We start from the raw sequence: 14,269 nt of genomic DNA, 5'->3' as shown, positions 1-14,269 counted from the left end.
CCTTCCTTCCTTCCTTCCTTCCTTCCTAGGCTCCTGGACCCTGAGATCCAGCCCAAGCCCGGAGCTGAGATGGAGGGTGTGATGCTCAACCGGCTGAGTCACCCAGGTGCCCCTCTGTGTTGTTTCTTAAATTGCATGTGAATCTACAATTTTCTGCAAAGAAAAAGATCAAAAGAAGAAGGTCCAAGGCCAAGAAAGGTGCGTGAACCAGAGCCTCTCTGTGTCTGTGTGTCTGAGAGAGAGAGAGAGAGAGAGGTGGCTGGTGAGCAGCTTAGGCTCATGATCTCTTTTTCTTTTTCCCCAGCTCTTTCTGGTTTATGCTACCTCATTTGAGAACCCACCTACCATTGTGACCTTCTCAAGGACCCTCCCCAAACTATGCTTTGATTTCTGGTGTCCTCAGATGACCCTATAAAGCAGAAGTAAGGTTTCCCCTGTGTTCATAATGTTCCTGATGAAAATACCTGAAGCTGTTTGTAGGCCAGTTGGGTTGCTATGGATGTTTCCTGCTGTCGATGTATCCAGAAGTGAGAATATGGCCTCTCTGAGATGCCCTCGTGCCTTATCCTGTGAGCCCAGGAGGCAGCTTTCATTTTAAAATAACCCTTGTCAGAGGAAAAAGTGCTCGAGGCATTGTCTAATGTGCTAGAAAGTCCCCAAAGGTGAAATATTTTATCTCCTTTTCTCTTGACTCACTGAGGGGACGTCCTCAAATCATCTCTGTGTCACAGAAAGAAACGAGTCATCCTAAAAGGTAGATGCAGGCTCCCTGCAATAACTGAAGGTAGATATCCTTGCAAGGAGGGCAAGTAACCCTATTGTCAGGTCTCTTGTGCTACGGGGACGTGTAAGACCTCTGGGTGGTGTGGATGCCATGGGAGGACCAGGGAACCGAGGAGCAGCAAGTGCCAGAAGCATCTTGGAAGTTCCTGGTATGGGAACTGAAAGAATCGGGCCCTAAGGGGGACCCAGACTCAGGCTCATCTCTGAAAACAGCAGGTGCAGGGAGGGGTGGCCGCTCCGGGTTCATTATGCTTCTGTGTGACCGGACAGCACCATCTCGTGGTAACGAGGAGCAACCACACAGGGGACCCAGCAAGACCCTCCCTTGAGGACAGCCACTGGCCCTCCCTTGGCTTTTTGAGCAGTGTGAACCCACGTGGTTGATTCCAGGCCAGTCCAGTAGGAGCCCATCTGCAAAGAGAAAATAACACAATTTCCTGCTAATCTGGCACTGGGAGCTGAGCATTTACTGCAAACCAGTAAGACATGACTGTAGCTGTAGTCTGAGCTTAATAAGCAGGTGGTGCTATTAAAACAAAATGAATACACTTGGCGGCAGCGATGATGAACGTCACCTCTAGGGGGTTCTCAGATTTCTATTTTCATTCCACCCCTTGCTATGAAGAAATGCAAGAATTAAATTAAGTATTCTAGACAAAGAAACAGTTAAGCTAGTAACACACTCCCTTTTCTTCCCAACTCCCTAGCCTCATGTTTTGGATGAAAATGAATATCGGAGGTTTCATTAAAGCTCATATAAGCAATTTGAACTATCTCCTAGAGGAGTAGTTTTTTGGATTTTATTTGATGACTTTTCTTTCACTTTGCTAATGTCATCCCCTTTCCTTTGGGAGGTGAATTCTTTGTAATAACATGGTTTTTTTTTTTTTATCGTAGTAAAATGTATGTATGATTTGCCATTTTAACCATTATAAGCACACAACTTGGTGGCATTAGTTATATTCACAATGTGCTGGAACCATCACCATTACATATATCTCCACATTTTTAATCACCCCACAGGGAAGTTCAGTAAGCGTTAAGCAATCTCTCCCTACTCCTCTGCCCCTCCAACAAGTCCTGGTAACCTGTTTATTTTCCACCTCCATGAACTCGCCTATTTTTGGATATTTTTACAAGTGGAGTCACACACTATGTGGCCCTTTGTGTCTGGGTTATTTCGCTTAGCATGGTGCTTTTGAGGCGAGAAATGTTGGGTCCAAGGATCCAGATGGGGCATCCCACAGGACCAGCCAAGAGGGCCCTTGGCTTTGCACAGGATAGAAATCAAACTCAAGCTGGAGAGAGATTGTGGCAGACAGCATGTCTGGGAGAGTAGGAAAGGGAAAGTGAATGGGTCTGGTTGTCGCTAGGAGTCAGGGGTTTATATAGGCAAGGGGTCCAGAGTACATGTTCCTTCACGAATCAGGGTAGGGTCTGATCAAGGGCGAGTGACAGGCGAATGACAGGTGTTTCATAAATCCTCAAAGGCAGGGGGTATTGGTGCTAGTGTTGGCCGAGGCTTGTTTGAATCTAATGTTCGTCCATACCGTAGCACGCATCGCAACTGCATTGCTTTCTTTTTAAACAGGATCCCTGTGCTTCCCTGCCGTGAGGGATGCTCCCCGCAGGGGAAGTGTGCATGTGCGTAGCTTGATGAACTGTGACCCAGGGAGGCTGGAGGCACTAAAGCTGTGTTTGAGGCAGAAATGAGTCACAGGGTGAGTCACCAAGCAGGAGGCTCGAGGGCGTGGGCTCCCGGCAGCCTCTGGCACCAGCTCAGCTCCAGCCTCACCTTGGGTACGTAAAAATGACCGAATAATATGCCATTGTACGTGTATAACGCATTTTGTTTTTCCATTCATCTGTGGGATTTGGATTGTTGGGCTGTTGTGGATAATCCTGCTGAAAGTACTGGTGCACAGGTGTCTGAATCTCTGTTTTCAATGCTTTTAGATACATACCTAGGAGTGAAATTGCTGGATCTTCCAGTAATTCTGTGTAGCTTCTTAAGGAACTGGCAATCTGTTCTCAACCGTCGGTCCTCCATTTCACATTCCCACCAGCTACGTGCAAGGGTTCTCATTTTTCCACATTCTCACCAACATTGCTTTTTTTTTTAAATTTTTTTATTTATCTATGATAGTCACACAGAGAGAGAGAGAGAGGCAGAGACACAGGCAGAGGGAGAAGCAGGCTCCATGCACTGGGAGCCCGACGTGGGATTCGATCCCGGGTCTCCAGGATAGCGCCCTGGGCCAAAGGCAGGCGCCAAACCGCTGTGCCACCCAGGGATCCCGCTTTTTTTTTTTTTTTAAGATTTTATTTTATTTATTAATGAGAGACACAGAGAGAGACAGAGAATGGCAGAGACACAGGCAGAGGGAGAAGCAGGCTCAGGGAGCCCGACATGGGACTCGATCCCGGGTCTCCAGGATCATGCCCTGGGCTGAAGGCGGCACTAAACCGTTGAGCCACCCGGGCTGCCCCTCACCAACATTTCTTATGTTCCTTTGAAAAATTATTATTATACCTAAAAAACTTATGTTGACCTTAAATGAAACAGTTATTTCTTTTAAAGATTTTATTTATTCATGAGAGGGAGAGAGGCAGAGACACAGGCAGTGAGAGAAGCAGGCTCCATGCAGGGAGCCTAAGGTGGGACTCGATCCTGGGACTCCAGGATCAGGCCCTGGGCCCAAGGCAGGTGCTAAACCGCTGAGCCACCCACGGATCCCCCTGAAACAGTTATTTTAATGGCAAAAACAGGTTTATTTAGGAATAGCACAGAATTGCAATTTGGGACACGCAAACTATGGCAAAACCATAGGCAAGTCCAATAAATAAAGGAGAGGAATGTTATTTCATGAAGAGGAGGGAGAAAAGTGGGAGGGACTATTCTGAATGAAAGGTCATCGGAAGGGCACCTGGGTGGCTCAGTTGGTTAAGCTTCTGCCTTTGGCTCACGTCATGATCCCAGGGTCCCAGGGTCCTAAGGTCACGCTCCCTGCTCCGTGGAGAGTTGGCTTTTTCCTCTCCTTCTGCCGCTCTCCTTGCTTGTGTTCTCTCTCTCAAATAAATAAATAAAATCTTTAAAAAAGAAAGAAAGACAGACCACAGGAGAAGAACAAGAGTTCAGCATGATGACAATTTCTCGTTGGCTGAGTCTCAGGGACCATCGGCTTCTTATAGGAGATGCAATGCCCATCTTTTCCCTTTGGGAGCCTATAGTTGATGATGATTCTTTTGGGGTCTGTAGTGGGTAATTCTACCTTAATTGGCATCAACTGCTATTGTTACAGGACCCTGAGACCAGGTTCTTGAGTCTCAATGTCATAGAAATGAACATTGAATTGGAGAGAAAGAAAAGAAGTGGAGTTTATTAGAGATAGCCTGTGCACGAGGGAGCCGGCAAGAAGAACGGCACTCCCTACAGGGGTAGGGCGCCCAGCTTATACGGGCACTTTTGCGAGGGGTGAGGGGCTAGGGGTTGGGCAGGGCCCTTCAGACTCAGGCTCCTTCTCTTGTCGTTACTCTTCAGTGGTCACAAGACAATCACAGGATGCCTTTCTTCTTGGCTGGCTTTTTTTAGGGCACCTGAAAAACAGAAATACTTGTGCAGGCAGGTTTGAAATGGTTATTTCTGTGTCAGCTGTTACTTCTGTTTTTGCTTAAACAACCATTTCTCCCTGGTGACTTGTTCTCTCTCCTTTGTTCTCTTTCCAAGAAGGAAGTATTTGTCTCTAAGCATATGGAAACTTTGCACCCTTGCCTCCCACCAGTGACTTTCCAGGGATTAAGTCTCCCTTTTTCCCTATACTGCCTCTGTAGGGCTCCCCTTTCCGGCCTCAGGACTCATACTTTAATAGGATTTCCCTTTATTAATTTTCACACATCCTAATAGGTGTGAAATGGTATCTCCTTGTTTTGATTTGTATTTCCCTAATGGCTAATGAAGGGGAGCATTTTTTCATGTGCTCATTAGCCGTTTGTATGCCTTCTTTGTGGAAATGTCTCTGCATGTCCTTTACGCATTTTTTAATTGGGTCGTCCATTTTTTATTGAGTTGTAAGAGTTCTTGATATATTCTGTATATTATCAGGTAAAGAATTTGCAAGTATTTTCTCCCACTCTGTATATTGTCTTTCACTTTGAAGGGGTGAGCGTCCTAGTCCTCTGAAAGCAATTGACCAGATATCCTTTTTCTGAATTCCCTTTTATTGATATTTTACCTTGCTGCTGAGTTCTCAGGAAATAGATCCTGGATGTGGGAGGGAGGTACAATTTCTGTTTAATGAAAATACTGGTCATTCTGAATATTTTCAAGTTTCTTTGGATATTTCAGGTTAAGCAGATGTCATATATTTTCAGGGTGTTCTTTGTCTCTAACTGAAGATCATCCAAACTTGGGAATGTCATGAGGGAATCCAATGGCTTTTTCCTCAAACTTAACTGGAAGACATTGACCCCTTCCAGTTAGTTTCTTTGAGAAAAGAGCTATTACGTCCATCTCCTTATAAAACCCCTGGTTTCTAAGAAGTTTCTGTCCCTGTGGTACTCTGGAAATGGAAAGGTTTGTCAAAAAGTGTTTGTCAAGAGTGATCAATATTGATTCCTCAAATGTTGTGGGTAGGACTGTAATGGCAACATGGTATGAATTAACTTTTTGCATTAATGTTAAGTGGATGGCATCTAAACAAAACGGTAGAGACTAGATTCACATTTTGTTATTAAATAGTTCATGTTTTTCCCTTTTAAAATGTTTTTAAAAGATATTATTTATTTATTTGAAGAAAGAGAGAGCAGGGGGAGGGGCAGAGGGAGAGGGAAAAGCAGGCTCCCTGTATGTCAGGGCTCCATCCCAGGACCCTGAGAACATGACCTGAGTGTGGAAGGCAGATGCTTAACCAACTGAGCCACTCGGGTGTCCTCCACCCCAACCTTTCAAAGATTTTATTTATGAGACATTGTTATTAAATAGGTTTTTGATGTTAGCCATTCTTACTATGAATAATTAATGACTCAAATATGAGAACACAAAGCTCTCATATCTTAACTTATTCTGAGGATTTAGCTGACAGCCAAACACTGGCAAATTCAGCATGCCTTTAGAGATCACTGCTGCATGTACTGGGGCCCAACCCAAACCTTGAACTTTGTATCACCACCCCAAATCAATCACAACGTTTTGACAATTGTATGAATAGAAGTATTAGGCTTTCACTGTACACACTGATGTATAATGGGTAAAGTTTTGATTTAAAAATGTAGGTAAATGATAGGACACCTGGATGGCTCAGTCCATTAAGCATCTACCGTCAGCTAAGGTCGTGATCTGGGTTGGAGCCCTGCATTGGGCTCCCTGCTGGGTGGGGAACCTGCTTCTCCCTCTCCCTCTGCTGCTCCCCCTGCTTGTGCACTCTCTCTTTCTCTCTCAAATCAATCAATCAATCAATCAATAGAAATACATAAATAAAAATAAAATCTTATTAAAAATTGTAGCTAGGGACGCCTGGGTGGCTCAGTGATTGAGCATCTGCCTTTAGCTAAGGGCATGATCCTGGATTCGCAGGATCAAGTCCCACATCAGGCTCCTTGCATGGAGCCTGCTTCTCCTTCCTCTGCCTGTGTCTCTGCCTCTCTCTCTGTGTCTCGCATGAATAAATAAATAAATCTTTTTTAAAAATTGTAGCTAAACGGTACTTTAAAGTTTGCACCATGGGAATAGCAAATATCATTAAGCAAGAATTTTTTTTTAAAGATTATTTACTTATTTGAGAGAGAGCTCAAACTTGTATATTTTCATCAGGTCCTTACCACCTCTCAATATAAGTGTTGTGTTGTTGCAGTGTCTTAATTTACTTCCCTGCAGTAGACTTTCTCATTTCCTGGCTACTCCAAACATCATGGATAATTCAGTTTTCTAAATCATTGCTTTTCCTTGGCACATAATACTCCAAAAATTTAAATGTCTTTCTATTGCTTAGAGAATGATTTTTAAAAACTTTTTAGCATTCCACTCAATCTTTGCTTTGACTATTTCTCACCCAAGCTCTAAAATAAACTGCTTCTACTGCCCTTAAAAAACCTTTGTTCCAGGGATCCCTGGGTGGCACAGCGGTTTGGCGCCTGCCTTTGGCCCAGGGCGTGATCCTGGAGACCCGGGATCGAATCCCACATCGGGCTCCCAGTGCATGGGGCCTGCTTCTCCCTCTGCCTATGTCTCTGCCTCTCTCTCTCTCTCTCTCTCTGTGACTATCATAAATAAAAATAAAAAAATTTAAAAAAACCTTTGTTCCAGAAAGAATTATCTATTCATTCTCACTTCCATATCTACTTCCTTTTGGCTAAATGTGAAGTAAGAAAATGGTTAGAGCAAAGCTCTACCAATTATAAGCTGTGATGCTGCACTAGATTTAAAAAAAAATTTTTTTTAACTGCACTAGATTTTTTTTATTTATAGAGATGCAGAGAGAGAGAGAGAGAGAGGCAGAGACACAGGCAGAGGGAGAAGCAGGCTCCATGCAGAGAGCCTGACTTGGGACTCGATCTAGGGTCTCCAGGATCATGCCCTGGGCCGCAGGCGACGCTAAACCGCTGCACCACTGGGGCTGCCCACTGCACTAGATTTTTAAAAGCTTTTTGAGCTTTCAATTTTCTCAGCTGAAAAATGTACATGATAATAAAGCATGATAGCAGGTGATCTGGATGTTACGCTACAGAAATGGATAGGATATGGCCACTGTCCTGAAGATATTTACCCTCTAATTGGAAAAGAGGGTAAATTCATTTTGCCCTTAAGACAAAATGAATTTTAGGGTGAACTTCTTGATGGCAGGGTACATGTCTGATTACTCTAAATTGGTGGTTCTAACACTTTCCATAATTCTTTGTGCATACTCCACACCATTTATTTTCTTACAATGATAGAGAAATGTGAAATGGGGAATTTTTTATTAATTTTTTATTGATTGTAACATTATATTACCTTATGATATAGTTACCTGATATTTGTACACATGGTGAAATGGTCTCCATAACAAACCTAGGTAACATCTATCACAATAAACAGTTGCAAAAAAGTTTTTCTTGTAATGAGAACTTCTGAGATTCACTCAGCAATTTTCAAATGTGCAATATGATATTATTAACTATAGTGGCCATGCTTATGTATTACATTCCCATGATTTCTCTATTTTGTAACTGGAAGTTTGTACTTTTGACCCCCTTCACCCATTTGTCACATCCCCATCCTCTGCTTCTGGGAACCAACAATCTGTTCTCTGTACCTGAGCTTTTTTCCACCTTAGAGTCCACATAAAACTGAGATCATATGGCATATGTCTTTCTCTGACTGTCTCATTGCATTTAGTATAATTGCCCTTAAATTCCATCCATGTTGTCACCAATGGCAAGATTTTGGCGGAATAATACTCCATTTTATATATGAGACACACCTTCTTTACCCATTCATCTACTGATGAACACTTGGGATATTTCCATGTCTTGGCCATTGCGAATAATGCTGCAGTGAACGTGAAAGGTAGAAATAACTTTTCAGATAAGTATTTTTGTTTTCTTTGATTAAATACCCAGAAGTGGAATTGCTGGATCATATGGTAGTTCTATTTTTATTTTTTGAAGAACTTCCATATCGTTTTTCTTTTTTTTAAAATATTTTATTTATTTATTCATGAGAGATGCAGAGAGAGAGAGAGAGAGATAGAGACACAGGCAGAGGGAGAAGCAGGCTCCATGCAGGGAGCCCGATGTGGGACCCAATCCCAGGACTCCTGGATCACGCCCTGGGCTGAAAGCAGGCACTAAACCACTGAGCCACCCAGGATCCCCCCATATCGTTTTTCATAGCGGTTGTACTTATGTTCCCACCAACAGTACACAAAGATCCCCTTTTCTCCACATCCTTGTCCACAGTTGTTATTTCTCGTCTTTTTGATACCAGGCCTTCTAACAGGTGTGAGGCAATAATCTCACTGTGGTTTGGATTTGCATTTCCCTGATGATGAGTGATGAGCATATTTCCATGTAGCTTTTGACCATCTATTTGTCTTTTTTGGAAGAATGTCTATTCAGATCTTCTGCACATTTTAAAAATTGAATTGTTCATTTTGCTGTTGAGTTGTATGAATTCTTTTTATTTTTTATATATTAACTTATTAGCAGAGATATGATTTGCAAATATTTTCTCCGATTCAGTAGGTTGTCTTTTCATTTTGTTGATGGTTTCCTTTGCTGTGCAGAAGCTTTTGAGTTTTATGTAGTCCCATTTGTTTATTTTTGCTTATGTTGCTTTTGCTTTAGTGTCCGCTTCAAAAACTTATTGCAAAGGTTAAGTCAAGGGTCTTACCAGGAGTTTTATGATTTTCTTCTAAGAATTTTATGGTTTCAGTCTTACATTCAAGTCTTTAATCCATTTTGAGTTAATTTTTGTGTATAATGTAAGGTAGTGGTCCAGATTCATTCTTTTGTGTGTGGCTGTCCAGTTCTCCCAACACCATTTATTGAAGAGACTGTTCTTTCCCCATGGTATATTCTTGTCTCCTTGTTGTAAATTAATTAACCATATATGCATGGATTTATTTCTAGGCTCTCTATTCTATTCTCTTGATCTGTGTAGTCTGTTTGTATGCCAATACCATACTTTTTGATTACTATAGCTTTGTAATATAATTTGAAATCAGGGAGCATGATGCCTCCAGCTTTGTTCTTCTTTCTCAAGATTACTTTAGCTATTCTGGGCTTTTCATAGTTCTATATTTACATTAAGATTTGTTTATTCCATTTCTCTGAAAAATGCCATTGGAATTTTGATAGGAATTGCATTGAATCTGTAGATTGCTTTGCATAGTATGGACATTTTAATAATATTCTTCCAATCTATGAGCACAGATTATCTTTACATTTATTTTTCTTTTTCAATTTCTTTCATCAATATCTTTTTTTTTTTTTTAAAGATTTTATTTATTTATTCGTGAGAGACACACACACACAGAGTCAGAGACGCAGGCAGAGGGAGAAGCAGGCTCCGTGCAGGGAGCCCAACGTGGGACTTGATCCGGGTCTCCAGGATCACGCCCTGGGCTGGAGGCGGCGCTAAACCGCTGAGCCACCCAGGCTGCCCCACATCAGTATCTTTTATAGTTTTCAGTATAAGGTCTTTTACCTCCTTGCTTATATTTACTCCTAGGTATTTTATTCTTTTTGATGCAAGTATAAATGGGATTGTTTTCTTAATTTCTCTTTCTTATATTAGTGTACAGAAATGAGGCAGATTTTTGTATACTGATTTTGCACCCTGCAACTTTACTGAATTTGTTTATTCCAACAGTTTTTTGCTGGAGTCTTTAGGATTTTCTATATGTAATATCATGCCACCTGCAAATAGTGACAATTTTACTTCTTTCCCGGTTTGGGTGCCTTTTATTTATTTTGCTTGCCTAATTGTTCTAGCTAGGACTTCTAATACTATGTTGAATAAACACAGTGAGAGTGGGCATCCTGTTGAGAGGTTTTGCTTTACTGATCCGATCTCTTTACTTGTTATGTATCTGTTGAGATTTCCTGTTTTCTTCAGTCAGTTTATTTTTTTTAAAGATTTTATTTATTTATTCATAAGAGAGAGAGAGAGAGAGAGAGAGACAGGCAGGGGGAGAAGCAGGCTCCATGCAGGGAGCCCGATGTGGGATCGATCCCGGGACTCTGGGATCACACTCTGAGCCAAAGGCAGGCCCTAAACCGCAGAGCCACCCAGGGATCCCCATCTTCAGTCAGTTTATTGTAATTTGTGAGCCTCTAGGAATTGTCCTATTTAGGTTATTACATTTGTTGGCATACAAGTGTTCATAGTATTCTCTTGTCATTATTTTTACTTCTATAAGATCAATAGTAATGTTACCACTTTCATTCTGTTTTTCTATTTTTTATTTTTATGTATCTCTGCTCTAGTCTTTATTATCTCCTTCTGCTAACTTTGTGGTTTAGTTTCATTTTCTAATTGTTCAAGGTGTAAAGTTAAGGTTTTGATTTCAGATCTCTCTTCTTTTTTAATGTAGGCACTTACACCAAGAAGTTTCTGAGTGCTGCCTTTACTGCATCCCATAACTTTTGGTATGTTGTTTGTCTCATTCATCTCTAAGTATTTTCTAATTTTGTGTGATTTCTTCTCTGATCCATTGGCTATTTAAAAGTGTGTGGTTCGGGATCCCTGGGTGGCGCAGCGGTTTGGCGCCTGCCTTTGGCCCAGGGCGCGATCCTGGAGACCCGGGATCAAATCCCACGTCAGGCTCCTGGTGCTTGGAGCCTGCTTCTCCCTCTGCCTATGTCTCTGCCTCTCTCTCTCTCTCTGTGACTATCATAAATAATAAATAAAAGAAAAAAAAAATAAAAGTGTGTGGTTCAATTTCATTTTTTTTAAGACTTTATTTATTCATGAGAGACACACAGAGAGAGGCAGAGACACAGGCAGAGGGAGAAGCAGGCTCATTGCGGGGAGCCCGATGCGAGACTCGATCCCAGGACCCCAGGATCACGACCTAAGCCAAAGGCAGACATTCAACCGCTGAGCCACCTAAATGCCCTCTGTGTAGATGTTCTATCTTTTTTTTTTTTTTTTTTTTATGATAGTCACACAGAGAGAGAGAGAGAGAGAGAGAGAGAGAGAGAGGCAGAGACACAGGCAGAGGGAGAATCAGGCTCCATGCACCGGGAGCCTGATGTGGGATTCGATCCCGGGTCTCCAGGATCGCGCCCTGGGCCAAAGGCAGGCACTAAACCGCTGCGCCACCCAGGGATCCCAGATGTTCTATCTTTATTGAAAGTGGAGTATTAAAGTCTCTATTAATGCACAATAGCTTACTTCTCCTTTAAGTTGTCATTTTTGGCCTCTTATACTTTGAGGGTCTGTTCTTAGGTGTGTAAATGTTTTAAATTGTTATATCTTCTTGCTGTACTGAGACTTTTACCAATATATAATGTCTTTCTTTGTCCCGTTACAGTTCTTGACTTACAGCCTATTTGTCTCATGTTAGTATAGCCACCACAAATCTCTGTGGATTACATTTTCCAGGAATATCTTTCTCTATCCTTTCACTTTCAACCTATTTGCATATTTGGTTATAGGTTGAATTTCTTATAGATAGAATATAGTTGGATCATGTTTTACTAACCTAATCTGCCAATCTCTGCCTTTTATTAGAGACTTTAATCCATTAACATTCAAAGTAATTACTGATAAGGAAAGATTTACTTCTGCCATTTGGCTGTTTACTATGTCTTTTGTCCCTCATTTCCTCCACTATTGTCTTCTTTGGCATTTAGTTGATTTTTTAAAATGAATTATTTTGATTCCCATCTCACTTCCTTTTGTGTGTATTTTTTAGATATTTTGTTGTTACCATGGGGATTACATTTAATATCATAATTTATAACAATCTAGTTTGAATTGATACTAACTTAATTTCAATAGTTAAACTCTTCTCTATACAGCTCTGTTCCTTCCCTTATATTATTGTCACAAATTATATCCCGATATATTTTGTGCCTAATAACAGATTTCTATTTTATACATTTGTCTTTTAAGCATTTGAAAAGAAAAAGTGTAATCACAAAACAAAAATACAACAATGCTGGCTTTTATATTTCCCACGTATTTACCTTTACAGGAGATCCCTCTTCATATGGCTTTGAATTGCTGTCTGATGTCATTTTGTTAGCATTTGTAGTATGGCAAGTCTAGTGGTAACAAAGGCCCTCAGATTGTGTTTATCTGGGAGTGTCTTAATTTTTCTTTCAGATTCAAAGAACAGTCTTGCTGAATATAGAATTCTTTTTTTTAAAGATTTTATTATTTTTTTAAAGATTTTATTTATTCATGAGAGACACACACAGAGAGAGCAGAGACACAGGCAGAGGAGAAGCAGGCTCCATGCAGGAAGCCCGACGCGGGACTTGATCCCAGGACCCGGGGGTTCAGTCCTGAGCCAAAGCAGATGCTCAACCGCTGAGCCACCCAGGTGTCCCTGAATATAGAATTCTTGACTGAGTTCTCCTTTCAGCACTTTAAATATGTCATCCCACTGTCTTTGGGCCTCTATCATCTCTGATGAGAAACTCCTTGTTAATCTTATGGAAGCTCCTTGGTATGTAAAGAGTTGCATCTCTTTTTCTTACCTTAAGAATCTGTGTCTTATAACCAATTGATAATGTGTCTCAGTGTGGATCTCTTTGAGTCCCTCCTTGGAGTTCATTGAGCTTCTTGTATTTATAGATTTATGCACCATGATACAACATGTCATTTAAAAAAAAAACAAAATTACTGGTTTTCTCATAAATAAATCTTAAAATGATGCACTCTAGAGATATTAGCATATCTATATAGCAAGAGAGAATGACAAATTTTATTTTTATGTCTTAAAATGTTTTGTGTTAATGTGACTTTTATTTATATTTATCTTTTAACATTTTGGGAATAGTCTGTTCAATTTAATGCTTTATAATTCTTGAAGTACCATTGTCATGTACATTTCCTATGCATTGAGCAGTGAAAAACATCTTTACCGAGGCCTAATTTCTCAGCTATATCAATAATATATAGTTGAAGGTATGCTATTGAAGTTTCTCAAGAATATATCCGATAGTTTATAAATTACCATTGTAAAATTAAATCCTCTTTTTCTGCTATTAATGGAAAAACTAGTGAAATCCAAATTATGGTCTGGACTTTAGTAAATAGTAAAGTGCTGACATCTTAGTTTTACCTTTGCAACTTTTTTGTGAATCAAAATAAAAATTATATTAAAAATAATTATTATATCTAAATATTTACATGTACTAACATCCTTGCTTTTAAAAAATGTCATGAGCTAGAAGAGTACATTTCATTCATACATAAAACAAACTATAAGAAGATATTCTTCATAATACTAAGATCTTCAAAAAAAAAAGGTATTTTGCTAATTTCTTTTAAAACCCTTGCTACACAATTGCTTATCAGCTATTATTCTGAGAGTTGTTTTTTCCTAGATTTATCTGATAAAATGAAATATCAAATCTGACATGAACAGCATATGAATTAGTACAAGGAAATCTGTTTTCTGAATCAAATCTTGGTTCTGTAATACAGGATTAAAGAATGGTGTTGTACCCTACCACCAAAGGCAGAAAATCATGATGTTTTATCTCATCTTTATGAGACATTTTGACAATAGAGGCAAAAAGTATTATGATATATTATGATAGAATATCTCATATTAAGTATCAATGGGAGGAAATCTTATGTTTTTGTTTTCTAGTAAATTCAAAGTTTTTGACTCTTGGATATCATTGTGAACTCAAAAGAGAAGTAGACAGCACAGGAACTGACAACATGGAAACCAAAGCAGAATAAAGGAAGACACACACTATCTCAAAGCCTGACAATTAGATCTTAAACATATTTAAAAAATAAAAGTAAAGGTTGACTCTAGAA

General features: G+C 40.2%; 1 long non-coding RNA gene across 1 annotated transcript in view; it reads left to right on the top strand.

Annotated features, from left to right (window-relative positions):
* LOC112659352 (uncharacterized) overlaps positions 1-14,269 on the top strand; it is a 16,736-nt gene extending 2,467 nt beyond the window's left edge. Inside the window, exons 2-7 of the long non-coding RNA XR_003136302.3 lie at positions 30-198; positions 305-422; positions 2,375-2,583; positions 10,857-10,911; positions 12,661-12,941; positions 14,094-14,269. This is a non-coding gene — a long non-coding RNA (uncharacterized LOC112659352). The remainder of the gene's footprint in view (positions 1-29; positions 199-304; positions 423-2,374; positions 2,584-10,856; positions 10,912-12,660; positions 12,942-14,093) is intronic.

This window comes from Canis lupus, chromosome 35, assembly GCF_003254725.2.
Source record: "Canis lupus dingo isolate Sandy chromosome 35, ASM325472v2, whole genome shotgun sequence".
In the NCBI taxonomy this organism is placed as follows: domain Eukaryota; kingdom Metazoa; phylum Chordata; class Mammalia; order Carnivora; family Canidae; genus Canis; species Canis lupus.
This window is presented reverse-complemented; position numbering and strand designations above follow the sequence as displayed.